Source organism: Cryptomeria japonica, chromosome 10 (assembly GCF_030272615.1).
Source record: "Cryptomeria japonica chromosome 10, Sugi_1.0, whole genome shotgun sequence".
Classification (NCBI taxonomy): domain Eukaryota; kingdom Viridiplantae; phylum Streptophyta; class Pinopsida; order Cupressales; family Cupressaceae; genus Cryptomeria; species Cryptomeria japonica.
Genome location: NC_081414.1, coordinates 319,809,453 through 319,825,988, shown reverse-complemented (window position 1 = coordinate 319,825,988; position 16,536 = coordinate 319,809,453). Strand labels below are relative to the sequence as shown.

The 16,536-nt window shown below is 36.9% G+C and overlaps 1 protein-coding gene across 4 annotated transcripts in view; it reads right to left on the bottom strand.

The window, feature by feature from the left end:
• The window catches only part of LOC131036723 (uncharacterized), a 48,159-nt gene that overhangs the window by 1,869 nt on the left and 29,754 nt on the right, over positions 1-16,536 (bottom strand). The window lies entirely within an intron of this gene.

Genomic DNA, 16,536 nt, shown 5'->3' with positions numbered 1-16,536 from the left:
CATAGAAGTCAATGATAAACCCTCAGAAGAAATTTAAAAGCCTTTGAATTATCAGCTAATTTAGTAAAGGTGATGAGAGCTTGAAATAATGCAGTTTCCAAATAAGGACTATATATTCTTAGCGATCACTGATAAGGCTTAATCATAAAACCTGTATGTTGATATGTAGTTTTTCAAATTCCACTTCCCAACTTCCAAAGCAATGGACATGCATGGATACCCCCACAGTTAAAACTACTCTTTGCAACCCATGCTCTTCACAAGTAGATATTAACCTAACGCATGAACTTTAAACATTTAAAGACCAAATAGGCAATCCTCTAAGACAAACACAGTAAAGTGAACATTCAACTTATTGGAAACTAGTTAGGGACTGGAAAAGCATAAAAGAGTACAACCAAGAACTAAAAATCGAGAATGTTATCATCTAAGATTATTTCCTCATGGGACATGATTATTGCATTATTTATCAAAATTCTGAATTTTGGATATGAGTAGACCTATTTTCTCTCGAGTACCTTTAACAGTGACATTAATTATGTAATTAAGGCTTTCATACTGCAGTACTATTCAAGTTTAGTTTCTTTTCTGCCAAATTATCACACTTAATCAGCACCAGAATGGCTATTTCCTACAAGTAGTCATTTCTCCATAATTCTCAACTTCATGTACATTGGTGTATTAAGATTATATTTTCCCAAGTTAATTATTAATGATCAATCGTGTAATATATTGTATTTTAGAAACTTTCTATTTTGTAAATCTTTGTAATCTTTTTATTGAGCATTCTTGCTCATTGTTAATAAAACAATTATATTTTACCAATTACATTTCCATTATATGGTATCAGAACGCACTGTTAAAAAAAAAATCGTTTTTTCTGAAATTTCTTTTCAAGAAATTTTCTTAGTTTTGAAAAACGTTTTTCGAACTCAGATTTTCAAAAGGAAATTTTTTTTGGAACTCGAAAGTTCTTTTTGCGTGATTTTTTTTTGGGGGGTTTCTTCTGGCATCTTCCGGCGTGCTTGCTTTCGCGTGGATCATTTCCTATGGCCTGTGTGTTTTTTTACCACGCGATTTTTCGCGTTTTCCTGCTGCGATCTCCCGTGTTTGTGTTTCCGCCTACGTGTTGGATATTTTCAGCACCATTTCTTTTGAGACGACTCTACTCACGCGACAACCTTTGTCTTCTGCAACCTCACCCGCGTCGGCTCTTTCGTGTCCTCTTGTTCCGTCTGCATCTCATGATTTTAAATAGCAATTTTTTCTGTGCGCTTCGCGATTTCTGGGTCTTTTCCAACGTCAACTAGGGTTTTTGGCCTTTGCAGATTTTTTTTGGCAACAGAAATAATTTTGGCAAATTTTTTTGGCAACGGCTAGGGTTGTAACCCCTATTTTCTATGGTAAATATAAAAATTTTGATAGATCCAACTAGGGTTTTATCAAAAAACTTCAATTTTTTTGTCAGAATAAATTTTAAACAATAGATTCTTGGTGGGTTTTTCGAGAGCTCAACTGGGTCATCGTTAGATTTTTTTGGGTGCATCGTTTTCTATGCCTCGATTTTTGAGTCGTCGAATCTACATTCTGATTTCAGATTCCTTGTGGGTTTTTTGAAAGCTAATTTGAGTTGTCAAATTTTTTTGGGTCAGCCGAAATTTTTTCTCAAAATCCATGACCACCGTACTTAGTCTTTTTTGAAGTTTGTACCTAATTCTGCCTCTGTTTCAAATTCACGCCTTTCAGATTTTCTCGTTTTTTGTGCATTGGGAAACGTGCAAGATGGCATCATTGACCAACTTGATGTTGGAAGGCAATCAGCGATTCAATGAAAAAAATTATAACACCTGGAAGAAGCGCATGTTGACTATTTTTTAATATCACCACCTAGATGATCTTGTTTTGGGAAAAGAATCTCATCCTTCCGTAGCCAGATCAGATCGGGGCAAATTTGATGATCGCAATAGGGAAGTTGTCATGCTTCTTAAGCTCTCTGTCACAGATGACCAGCTACCTCAAATTCCTTCTGACAAGTCTGCCTCAGAAATTTGGAAGCATCTGAAGGAGTTGCATGAGACATCCGACAAAAGCCGAGCATTCTTGAAGAACCAATTGTTCTCCATCATGATGGATGAATGCATGTCCTTCGAGATCAACTCATGAAGATTAAGGACATACTCTGAAAAGTCTACCTAAATCCTGCGAGCACTTCATAGAGACACTCAACATTACGTCTACGAATGTTGATTAGAAATTTCCAAAGTAGTGCACCAAACTTCTGCAGCAGGATCGTTGGAAACAGCAGTTTGGTCGCGGTGCCACTTCGTCCTCCTCAGAGCAAGCATTTGCAGCCAAATCCTTTCACAAGGATAAAGGCAAATCCCAGTCATCTCAATCCTCTCAGCAGAAGGGCTCCAGTCAGTCACAAGAAGGTTCAAAGAAGAAGGTTCAGTGCAATTATTGTCACAAATATGGTCATATGATCAAGGATTGTCGCAATCGGATAGCTTCTGAACAATGGAATCAGGGAGGGTCTCAACCTAAAGCCAATGTCGCTGAGCACATAGAGCAAAAAGAGTCTGCCTTTTACACCTTCATGGCTAAAAGACCTGCAGACCATGTGAAATCTTCTGCTTGGTATATAGATTCTGGTGCTTCTCGGCATTTCACTCACAAGCGTGATTGGTTTACAGAATTCTCTCCCTCTACTGATTCAGTTATTTTTGAAGGTGAAGAGTATACCATTGTCGCCAAGGGCAACAATCTGGTGGGAGGAATCTCATATTCCTCAATGTATACTACGTTCCTGGCATGGAACTGAACCTTCTCTCTATGAGTCAAATTATGCGGCATTCTCCTCAGCTTGATGTCATCTTCAGTACACATAAATGTTTGATTGATGATCGTGCGACATGCACTACTGTTGGTGTTGGTATTGAGGATCATGGTTTTTACAGACTTGTGGATACAAGTGATTCTCTTGAGCATGCCTTCGCAACAAAATCCTCCTCTATCACCCGTCTATAGCATCAGCAATATGGTCACCTGAACATTCACTACCTTGCTCAGCTTGTTCAAAAAGATTTAGTACATGGCCTACCTGATATTCAAACTCAAAATCAGCGAGTTTGTGAGGCTTGTCAGGTTGGGAAACAACAGAGGACACCATTCAAGGATGGTGACTCATGGCGAGCATCTAAGGTACTACAGTTGCTCCATGCTGATATATGTGGTCCAATGAATACTCCTTCTGTTATTGGGTGCAGGTATTTCTTACTTTTTGTTGATGATTACAGTTGTAAGATGTGGGTGTACTTTCTTAGACAAAAATCAAATGTGTTTCCTGTATTTGAGAAATTTAAGGCCTTGGTAGAAAAAGAGTCTGGTTGTTCTATTATTACTCTTAGGTCTGATAATGGGGGGGAGTTTTGTTCTACTGCTTTCTCCACTTTCTGTGATACACGTGGCATAAAACGTCAGTTAACCACACCATACACCCCTCAGCAAAACAGCGTTGTAGAACGTCGCAACTGCACCATTACAGAAATGGCTAGGTCTATGTTGGAACACATAAATGTTCCTAAGAAGTATTGGGCAGAAGCAGTGTTTACTACAGTCTATCTCCTTAATAGGTCTCTCACTCATGCTATTAAGGGGAAAACTCCTGAGGAAGCATGGACTGGTCACAAACCCAGGATCAGCCATCTGAAAGTTTTTGGCTCTTTAGCATATGTTTGGATTCCAGAAGCCAAGCGCTATCAGTTGGATTCCAAGAGTCAAAAGCTTATGTTTATAGGATACAATGACAACCATAAGGCCTATCGACTGATTGATGTAGACATTGATCGTCTCATCTTCAGTCGTGATGTTGTCTTTGATGAAGATTGAGGACCATTTCAGCTTTCCTCGTCTGAGCAGAATTCTGAGGATCAGCCTTTGAAGGCTTCTGATTTAGGTGTTCGTCTTCCATTTGGTTTACCTGATGGGAGGGATGATGCAGATTCTATATTTGATGATGCACTACCTGAATTTCTTCCAAATGATGCTAATCTTCCACCTGTTCCAGATCCTCTTCCACCTCCAGTTCCAGTTATTCCTCCTCCATCTGATGTTGGCACATCTACTCTTCGGCCTAAGTGGTGGGCTAAGACAATCAATGATCTTCGTCCTAATGAGCTCATTGAGGGTAGATCTTCTAGAAATAAGGGCAAGCAACAAAATACAGTTAACTTTGCTCTCATGGCCAACATTCTTTGTATTTATGAGCCTTAGACCTATGCAGAAGCAAAAGGGATTCCAGAGTGGGAACGAGCAATGGATGCAGAATACCAGAGCCTTCTGATCTTCCTCCAAGGAAAAAGCCCATTAGCTGCAAATGGGTGTACAAGGTCAAGTATCATGCAGATGGTACTTTAGATAAATACAAGGCTAGATTAGTTGCTCGAGGATTCACACAGCAGGAGGGCATTGATTATGAGAAAACATTTGCTCCTACTACCAAGATGAGTACCATTCGTCTTCTTCTCGCTATTGCAGCTCAGTTTGGATGGAAAGTCTATCAGATGGATGTTAAGAGTGCCTTCCTCAATGGGGAGTTGCAGGAAGAAGTCTACATGATGCAGCCTCCTGATTTCAAGGTTGTTGGCAAAGAACATCAAGTATGTAGACTCGTTGAAGCACTCTATGGACTTAAACAGGCTACTCAAGCGTGGTACATTAAGATTTTTATCAGTACTTGGTTGCTCATGGTTTTCAACGTTGTCCTTCTAACAGTAACCTGTATATCAAACACTTTAATGATGATATTCTCTTTCTTGTTGTCTTTGTGGATGACTTGATCATTGCTAGTAGTTCAGCACATTTGATTGCAGAAATCAAACAAGACCTGTGCAAGGAATTTGATATGACAGATTTGGGGCTTCTCCATTCTTGTTTAGGTGTTGAGGTTTGGCAGACTGATAGTAGCATTTTTATTTCTCAATCTAAGTATGTCAGGAACTTGCTTGATAGGTTTCGAATGCAGGATTGCAAACCTGCTTCCACACCTATGGAGACAGGACTGAAGTTGTCAGCCAAGTCTGATTCTCATCCTATAGATGAAACACAATTCAGGCAACTACTAGGCAATCTCATCTATCTTACTGGTACTAGACCTAATCTTAGTTTTGCAATGAGCTACATTTCACGCTTCATGACAACCCCCAAGGCTGATCATTGGGTAGCAGTGAAGCGTGTGTTGCGTTATGTGGAGCACCTCTGATTATGGACTTCCTTACACTAGGAGTCATGATCCTAAACTCACTAGGTTCACAAATTCAGATTGGGTGGGTTCGGTTGATGATAGGAAATCAACTTCTGGATATGTGTTCAGTTTGGGATCCGGTGCAGTCACATGGACTAGTAAAAAGCAGCAAGCAGTGACTCTCTCCTCAACAAAAGTAAAGTATTGAGGAGTAGTTAAGGCAGCATGTGAGGCAGTTTGGCTTCGCCGGATGCTTGCAGATATGCAGATGTCTAAGGCAGGTCCAACTCCCTTGTTCTGTGATAATCAAGGAGTGCTCAAACCTGCCAAGAATCCCGTCTTCCATGAAAGAACCAAGCATGAGGAAACTCATTGTCACTTCATCAGAAAGCTTGTTGAAGACGGATCAGTTCAGTTGATGTATGTTCCAACAGCGGAGTAGACAGCAGATATTCTCACCAAGTCCCAGATAAATTTGCTAGATTCAAGGGGCAGCTTGGTGTCGTTGATAGATTGAGCATTAAGGGAGGGTATTAAGATTATATTTTCCTAAGTTAATAGTTAATTATTAGTGCTCAATTGTGTAATATATTGTATTTTATAAACTTTCTATTTTGTAAATCTGTGTAATCTTTTTATTGAGCGTTCTTGCTCATTGTTAATACAACAATTATTTTTTACCAATTACGTTTCCGTAATATGGTGAATTAATCATAAGGATAAGGAAAGCAGATCTACAAAGCACATAAGCAACTCTAAATATTTGTTATAAAAGGGAGAAATGGTGATTTTTGTTTGGATTTTACGAAATCCACCATTCTGGGATTTTAACCTCGATTCTTTTCCCAATCGGAATAATTTTCTGGTGATTGTATGCTTTAGAAGTTATTTTTGTTCTCTTATTTACTGATGTAAAGGTGGAAATTGCATACCTTTGCAATTCTCACAGTATGTTTTGGCTCGCTTTAGTGTTTGTGGCCCTTATGTAATAAGTCCACACAGAAATCTGACTTCTATCTTCCATGAATGAGCAGTAACCAAATTAGTATTGCTTTTCAGATCAATCAGCAAACTCGGTATTTTAACCAGTCAAAGGTTTAGACAACTAAGCGATGTCTCCAAAATAATATATATTTCAACTGAAATTTCAGGTCTGATTTATTACAATGAGTCACCAGATTGAAATACAGACTTGAAACAACTTGATCTGGCCTTGTCATAAACCTGCAGCTGTACCTATTTCTGAGTAAGAAAGACTGAGATCAGACCTTGGTTGCCCTTTCTGCCTGGTTGCTAGGGTAGAATTGATCCCAAACTAAACTAGCTGCTCCTGATTGCTGTTAAAGTCTTCCAAGAACACAGCAGCAGATTGGGGGTGTAGAAGCGATTCTCATTCAATGGCCTTCGGCCTTGTCTGTAGCTCCAAATACAGCAATCTAATGTGAGAGTTAGATGAAGCCTCTCAACTCACCTAGTTCAAATCAGGCCTGCATCATCCAGGTTTTCCTCAATTATTAGGTCAGCAGAAAGTGAAAGTGGCTCACTAGGGTTGCACCTGCTGTTGTGAATCTTGTGCAGCTACCTCTTTAAGTCCAGTTTAGGGTAACTTGAATGGAACTCGGGGAAAAAGAACAAAAATCTGGGCTTCTGTGCTACATGTATCTAGAAACACAACTCTGTGCAGATCAAATGAGGATAATTCAGATCTGAGATAAATGCAATTTAGAGGAAAACTGACAAAATAAGGTCAAGGGGCAATCCCTAACCTTGAAGGCACGCTAGGGCTTTTGTCCTGGAAAACAAAACTTTAGGTAAAATTCCAAAAAATCTTGTCAATTCTCCAAATAATCACCGAAGTTGCAAAACCATTAGTTATACCAATTTGCACCAAGGCAGTAGGGCTCAAATTGGCAGCTTATTTCAAAATTTGAATTTAACTTTGTTTATATTTATTTTTAAATTTTTATTTTTATTTTTTTTCTTTTTTTAATAATATATTAAATTGGTATTAAAAAACACCTTTTCTCTCTGTTGGCTGACCCAACTACAAATTCATACTCGTGCTCAAAAATCTCCTCTTTCCCATGTAACATCTTCAAGTGGGAGATTCTTCCATTTCACGAAATATTCTGGAATAGCCTTGTTTCTCAACTTTTTTTCTCTTACATCCATGATTGCCTTAAGCTCCAAAATCAGTTTTCCTTCATTATCAAATGAAAGCGGCTCTAAAAGGAGTGACCTGCTGTCGCAGGGTCTTCCTAAGGCATGACACATGAAAAAAATTATGAATCCTTTTATTCTCTAGAAATTCCAACTCACATGCAACCTCACCATTGTTGGAGTGATTTTAGGACAATTATCTAATTATTTATTAATTAGGTCCTTTAATTGCTTTTTCACTTAAGTTAAACTTAGGTGCTTTATTTTATCTAGGTGTTATGCTTTTTTAATCTAAATTCACTTAGAGAAACTTCTAGTTAGCTTTTTTAGCTTGTAGTAGAGTTTAATTTAGCTCCTACTTTGCATTGTTTTAGTTCTTCTAATTTTAAGATTAGGGCATCTCTTGCTTTCTACAAAGCAAGTCTTTCATTCATTGTAATTGTACCTCCAATATTGTGTACCTTCAATATTGAATCTTCAATTCTTTTGTGCAATAATATAGAATTCCCTGGTTGTTATAGAGCATACAATCTTTGTTTGATCTCTTTTGTGTGATAGGTGTTTTGCTTGCAAATGATTATTGGCTCATGTGGTTGATCAACAACTCCTACATGGTATCAGAGTTTTTTTGTCAAATTCCTATCTGCATGCTTGAGGGATCCAACTTGAGGTGAATTTTTTGTGTATTTTGGACTCAAACGAAGGTTGTCATTGCCTTTGTAGCGTCAAAAAACCCTAGGATCAACTATTGTTTCATCAAAATTGGAGCAGTTGGAAAATCACATCAAATTGGCTAAGGGCACAAAAATTAAGGCAAAATATGGGGTTAGCTGAAACATTTGGGCACTTTGGCACAAAACAGAGATCACCATCACATTCAGAAGGCCCAAAAACCTTAAGATCATCTATCAAATTTTCAAAATCAGAGATCAGCAAAAGTTTTGGTGATTTTTTTATTGGCATGCAAATCCGTGCGCATGTATCAAAAAACATCAATGTTTAAAAATAATATGGGCTGGTAAAAAATTACATCCTTGGCTTTTAATTATCAAAATTTTCTTGAAAAAGAGGTGCTTTTAATTATCAAAATTTTCTTGAAAAAGAGGTGCATTGATTTTTAGAAGGGTTAAAAATACTTTTTAAAAAGGTCAAATCAAATAAGGCACATACTTTTTTCTGCACTATAGTACTCTTTTTACAACATGCTGACATCATCAACCCTGTCTCACCTTTTTTGGTGGACCTACTAAAAATAGTGCCTAGCTAAATTTAGCAAACTTCCTCTATTTTTGGCCTTCTTACTCTAAAAAAGAAAAGTTTGGTCTTTTGCCCATAACTTTATCATACGAAGTCGAAATCATACAAACAAGATATCATTGGAAAGCTAGCTCTACCGTCGATTTTATTCTGCAAGTGGTTTGATCAGATTCTACACCAATTTTCTGTACCGGGCCTCCAAAGTCGGCCTTCAATTTTACTCTTTTGGGGCCATATTTTGCGCATCCGGAATTCATTTTTCAACTTCCATACATCATCGGAAAGCTGTGAGAATCCCCTATTCAAATCTCAAGTCCTTTTCTTGCATAATTTTCATCAAGTGCTCAGAGACATCAATCTTGTCCTTTTCGGACTATGTACAAATCGGGTCTTTATTTGTATTGAGGGTTTCTATTTTTGTATCATTTTTTAGGGTTTCTATTGTTTCAAGGAGTCAATCATATATAAGGGTTGTAGATGTAAATATTGTGGGAGCAATTAGCATGGACATGAAATGTGTCTTAATTTCTCACATAATGTTTTTCAACCCTTGCTTGAGTGTGCATTAAAATCTCAAGTTGCTCCTTCTCCACCAACAGAGACAATTGTTGTACCTTCATTGATTGAAACCCTTATTCCTGTTAAACAGGATAATTCATCTATTTGTCTTCCTGATTGGGATTCCTATTTGACAGACATTGCTTCATTGTTTGTGGAGTCTCACATTTCAGATTTGGTGGACACAATTGAGAGTTTATCTCTCTTATTTGATGAGTCATAGCACAATTGTTGTCACATCATATTTGTCTTTGTAGCTTGTTCAAAATCAATTTCCATTGGTTCCTTGTTTGTCATCTTTGATTGTGATTGGGCATGTACCTGATTGGTTTGTGGCATCTTCATCTTCCAAGGACTTGGCGACACACAAGTAGTTTCAAAGACATCATCAAATATTTGAATTTGGATTCCTACATCTTCCAATTTATGGGAGTGGATTTTCGTATGTCTAGTGGATTGGTTTCTTCCGAAGGGGAGAAATGTTGTTTGTAGGCAGTGGATTATGTTTTGTCTTTAGGCATTATCATTGGCACAAGAGCTACTTCTTCATAGGGGTGTTTCTTATACTCATTCTCTCTCTTATGGGTGGGATATTCATTGTACTTTTGTGACCGATTTCGTACTTGGGGGGCCACTTGGAGTCCTCCATCTTAGTCACATGTACCTTTTTCATTGCATCTCTCACTTTTGGAGGGGTTTTTTCCCATGTGGTTTTTCTCCTTTTCTCCATTTAGAGAGACCTCATTGGTGTGAATGCATTGGTTTGTACATGAGTACCTAATCCGGCTTTTGTTGTTGGGACTCATTCATGCATACATTTTGCATTCAACATTAGCTTTTTATCTTATCCCTAAGTTAACCTTAAGGGGGGATGTTGGAGTAATTTTAGGACAATTATCTAATTCTTTATTAATTAGGTCCTTTAATTGCTTTTTCACTTAAGCTAAACTTAGGTTCTTTATTTTATCTAGGTGTTATGCTTTTTTAATCTAAGTTCACTTAGAGGCACTTCTAGTTAGTTTTTTTAGCTTGTTGTTCAGTTTAATTTAGCTCCCACTTTGCATTGCTTTAGTTCTTCTAATTTTAAGATTGGGGCATCTCTTGCTTCCAGTCTTTCATTCAATGTAATTGTACCTCCAATATTGTGTACCTTCAATATTGAATCTTCAATTCTTTTGTGCAATAATACAGAATTCTTTGGTTTTTATAGAGCATACAATCTTTTCTTGATCTCTTTTGTGTGATAGGTGTTTTGCTTGTGGTTGATCATCAACTCCTACAATCACTACTCCCTATGCAATGTCCCCACTTTGAAATAGAATTTAATGGTAAATATTAATAATAAAATTAAAATTTAAAAGACTTAAAATTAAAATTAAAATGAAAATATAAAAGAATATAATTAAATAAAATTAAAAATTTAATTAAGTTAATGAATGGACAAAAGGCATGAAATGATGAGTTGTGACTTCCAAATATGAGGAATAAAAGGGAGAAGAGAGCCCCATTTGAGAGGGGATAATTTGGGGAATCAGAAGTGCAGAACTGACTTAAATAAGAAGTGCAGATCCGATTGTGAAAGGTTGTGTCCCTTTCAAAGGGCAGAAATAATTAAGAGTTGCACTCTAGTGCTAATGGTGAAAGAGTTTGTCTCTTGCCAAAGGGCATACATGATGAAGAGGCGTGACCTCTCCCTCACATTGAGAGATATAAAGGAAAGGAATCAAAGAATCCAGTAATATCACCATCGATCAGTTCAGATCAGAACTATTATTAAGTTACAGGCAGTAACATCTTTGTTCTTGGTAGTAGGCATAGGAATGTGTTTAATACGAAACATTATAATTTTCGTAGTGTCATATCCCACCCCCCCCCCCCCGCCCAATATTCTGGTTCGAGGAGTTTTGAATATATTCACATTGTATTATGAGCAACCGATAATAATTGCAATTAAGGGTATCGCTGCCTTAAGGAAGAACAATCACATCAAAGAATGATTAGTTAAATTAGTGATAGGATACTTAAACAAACAACCAATAATGATTGACGTGACTAAGCAATAACAATAGAGGAGATTATCAAGGCTGCCAACAGGGATAGGAAACAGGAGCAAGCAGTGACAGGTACATATATGAATGACTTCTGATTTAATATTAGAATATAACAGCCAGTATTTTATATATATTAAAATCCTATATGTATATCATTGAATATAAACTGTTGTGTATGATCTTAATTAAATTGGTGACATTAATATGATAATATTAATGATTAATACTGATACAAAGTAGTGCTAACAGAAAATATTGATGACAATCTAATACAAGGCACTAATGTAATATAATGTAATGGAATTGTGATAACTATATCAAGTATAATTGATTATCATAATGAGTTGAATTGAATAACAAACATAACTTCATTAGAATATCACAAATGGTTCATTGTATATGAGGGACTCTCTCTTAAGTATGCCACTCCATAGTGGATGCCTAAACCTTACCACATGGGGCCAATAGAGGTGTAGCATCTGCTCTTGGGCTTAAGAGAGGAGGTGGTTGTGATGAGGGGTAACGGCGATAAGACACCTCACTAGGTATGCCACTCCATGATGGATGCTTAACACCTGCCACATGGAGACAAGAGGGATGTAGCATCTGCTCTTGGGCCGAGGATGGAGGATCACTTGGACACCCCATCCAACTAGCCTGCCCTAGTACACTAAACAATTGGATAAGAAGGAATGGCAACTTACCTATAATCTGATTTTATCTACCAAATATAATATTAATGGTAATTAATACATTTAAAAATTATATCACTCAATCTAATTCATTCGCATATGTTTCAGTTTATAAGTATTACTTCATATATGTTCTTTGATTTTGTGTTGCAGGAAAATAGTATACAAAGGTACTCCCATAAACTTAATTACCTATTTTAGATTTGGGCAAATTTAGGTTAATTTAAAGTATAACTAATTAGGGGACATTAAACCTTGTGATCTTATAAGGTCCATAAAAATGTGGCTTCAACTTCTTGGCACCAATTCCCTTGAGGGAAGATTGTCTATAATATATATGGCTGTAACCTCAAGAATACCATGCCTTTGTAATGTCACCATTATATGCCTGGGTCGGTCAGCCCCAAATAATTAAATAAATAAATAAAATATTAAAATATTAATAAATGAAATTATTAAATAATTGTCTCATTAAGGCCGACTTGCAAGTCTAATATTGTGTTTAATAAATAATTTGGTATTGAGGCCAACTTATTGTTGTTTATTTTAACTTCGGTAAAAAAATAATAAGTTAATCGGATTCCAATTGCCTTAAAGGCAACATTGGAATCCGATAACAAGGCTCGGCCCTTCTCTCCCCTTATACGCCAAGCACAAAAGAAACGTATGCTTCCATTATAGGGCCGACCCTATATTGTAATGTGTGAAGTTAAGCCCTAAGTGGGCGGCATTGTACACTCCAAATGTGTGGACCTATCCACAACATTGTAATATGCAAAAATCAATATGTAGCGTGCAAAATGGTTTTGGCGCCCAAGGTTAAATGGGCCGACTTAGAGATAAGTCCAAAAGATGAACCCCATATATATACAAGCCACTTGCAAGGCTTAAACACACAAATATATCATGCGAATTAGTCTGATTTGAGAAGTGCGAAATATCTCTGCTCCTTATAGTGCGAATTCTTCCTCCAAAGGTCAGCAAGGTCTCCTTCATATCAGCGAAGACAAATAATGATGATCTGTAATGTCCCCATCCTAGTCAGGGCCTTGGGATTGAGGAGTTAGCCTATTTTTAGACCCTTGTAGGCTAACAAAGTATGGATAAAGGGGTCAGTAATGCAATATCTTGAGGAGTGGTCTGTCTATTTGTTCTAGTTCAGTGTTAAGTTCAGTTTTGGTCTTCGTTTCATTAGTTTCTGACATTTTATGAGGATTTCTTATTTTTTAGGGAAAAATTGCTAAAAATAGACATGGTCATATTTTCGTTGGAATGGCGAACTGTGGCCCTAGCTTCTGACAGATTCAGTTTCAAAGCAATAATGAGAGAGATATGAATTTTTAAGTGGTTCCACAAGCAATTAATATTTTAATGAAATATTAATATAAAATCATAAAGTGCATCACTTAAATTTATTTAAGCGAAAATTTATTATCTCCTAAGCTAGGTGTTGCTTTTAGAGTTAAGTTGGGAACCCTAAAAGCAAGTTATCATTTTTTAATCCCTAACTGCCAAAAATTGCACCTTTTGGGTATTTAGGCAGCCAAGATGGAAATTAAACCTCATTCTTGATATTGAGCATTTGACATTTTCTTACGATCACTTGGCTATGGCGGCTAGGGTTTGGACCTATTTTGGAGAGTGTGCATTCTTCATAATTCAGTAGCTTTGAGATTGTGAAAGATCAATCGAATTGTTGCAGCTTGGTTGGCTTCATTCAGAAGTCAAATTGAATTGAATTGGGGCAGATTTGTTGTAGGGTTTTCCTATTTATTGTTTTGTTGTTGATTCTTCTGTGATTTGGAGGCTTCTTTTCCCAAACACATAGCTTGCTCATTTTATTGGCACCATCTTTCACTGTTTGGGTGTCTTAGTATTTAAATAAGAGCAGATCTGAATTGTTCCAGAATAAAAATCAGAACTTTGTAAGTTGCTGATTTATTCTTTCTTTTCAATAAATTGGCTAAGGACCTACGGGTATGCTTCTAAATTCTCCAATTCATTGTTTCAGTTGATTAAATTCATGTATTACTCAATATGTGTTGCAAATTAAAGAAATCCTCTTCTGTCTATTTCTGAAAAACCATCTTAATAATTTAAAAATTACAAAAAGATCTACAAATTACAGCAGGCTGGCTCTTTTTAATTTGTGTCACATAAGTATTGTCTCTGCATTCTATGTATCATTGGTTATATTGTTAAAGGGATGCATCTAACTTATCATGAATGTTGTGATTCTCACCCAAGGTCATTTTTATATAACCTCATATAGTAGATGATGTATGGTGAGGGTCAAGGCCATACTGACATCAGAAATCCATAAGCTTGGATTGATGTGGCTTCAGAGGGAGCTTTGAAATAAGGCATAAGGATCTTCACACTCAATTAGAAGAAGTTTGAAGATATGTCATGATCATAATTGCGCCATGGGTCCAATTCACAAAAGGTGAAGTTGGCATTTCTCATCTTTGTTTGTGAATACTTATGATACTATGATGCTTGGCTATCAGTCTGATATTGAGGATTAAAAGGGAGCCCTATGATCTTCAATAAAACTCTTGGTATGAAAGAATTGACAATTACTTGATAAGCCTAGGGTTTTGTAAAGATTCTAACATGTTCCTTAAAGTATTTGAAATGCTAATTCTGATTTCTTATGTGGATGATCTAACTCTGACTGATAAAGATAGTCTCATAATTTGATATAAGAAAGAATTAGCTCAAAATTGAGATGGAAGATCTAAATCTAAAATGCATTACTTCTAGGTTAGAAGTGTGGCAAGGATCTCATGAAATTATTCTACGTCAAGTTTTCTATTGATTTGTTGAGAGAGTTAGAATTATGGATTGTAAACCTATATGGAAACTAACTTGAAGAAGTTGAGTATGTCTGCAGCCAACTATGATTTTGCAGATTCATCTCAATAGAGGCAGGTTGATTGGTGAGTGCTTCAGCTAATCAAAGCTAAGCATATTGTTGCAACCAAGCATTTCTTGATATATTTGCAAGACACAATTGATTATGGGCTAAAGCTGCCATCACATTAGAAGACTACTTAGGTTCAGATTGGTCAAGAAGTGTTACGGACAAGGAAAACACTTCAAGCATTCGTTTCAGCTTGGACCCGCTGCGATCTCTTGGACCTACAGGAACAGTCCTCGGTTGCATTGAGTATTGTTGAAGCTAAATAAATTGTTGCAAGTGTTGCATCAAGAGAAGCAGTGTGGTTTCTCAAAATTCTTGTTATGTTGTTTTAAATTATTATCAGGGTTGTATAGAGATACCTGACAATTCAGTGTTTTATGGCAAGACAATCTTGTGTTGCAGATATTCTCACCAAGTCTCTTGAAGCTTGAGTACTTCAAAAGATAGACTTGGAACTGTGGAGAACACCGCCTTGGTTGAGAGGGAGTCTCAACCTCAGTGACACATTGTGTTGTATCAACCACCTTCTGCGAGCAATGCAAGGTGGTATTGTACTCTTCTCAGGGAGAAAATCAAATGTAACCATCCTCTACGAACAATGTAAAATGGTAGAAAAGATCCTCTCCACCCTCTGCAGGCAATGTAAGATGGATCCATTCTTTGCTTGTGTGAAAGATGGAGGATTATGTTTATTCTATTCTTTGCTTGTGTGCAAGATGGAGATTATGTTTATTCCATTCTTTGCTTGTGTGCAACATGGAAGATTATGTTTATTAGATTTCATTCTATGCTTGTGTGCAAGATGGGGGACTATGTTTTCATTCTATGCTTGTGTGCAAGATGGAGGACAATGGTTATGTAACTCCACTCTATGCTTGGGTGCAAGATGGAAGATTATGATATTCTGATGTTACATTCTTCTTTGGGAGAAGACTGAGGTAAAGGCAATGAATGGTGGATATGCGTGATGGATAGCATGGAAAGACACCATGATGTGCATGAATACTGTGTATGTATTCATGACTTGCAAGTGTGCATGTTAAAGTTTTGGATTCACCCTCCACAGGTAGTACAAGATGGATACTTGTTGTGATCCTCTCTAAGGAGTATTTGAAGTTGGCAGCTAAGTTCGGATTACAATTTAAACATTGTATGTATTACTTAGGGCTGGGCTCTAATCTTGTAACCTGGTTGTAAGATTATTTTTCTCCCTAGTTAAGAGGGAGTGTTGTTTATTTTAACTTCGGTAAAAAAAAAAATAAGTTAATCGGATTCCAATTGCCTTAAAGGCAACATTGGAATCCGATAACAAGGTTGGGCCCTTCTCTCCCCTTACACGCCAAGCACAAAAGAAACGTATGCTTCCATTATAGGGCCAACCCTATATTGTAATGTGTGAAGTTAAGCCCTAAGTGGGCGGCATTGTACACTCCAAACGTGTGGACCTATCCACAATATTGTAATATGCAAAAATCAATATGTAGCGTGCAAAATGGTTTTGGCGCCCAAGGTTAAATGGGCCGACTTAGAGATAAGTTCAAAAGATGAACCCCATATATATACAAGCCACTTGCAAGGCTTAAACACACAAATATATCATGCGAATTAGTTTGATTTGAGAAGTGTGAAATATCTCTGCTCCTTTAGTGT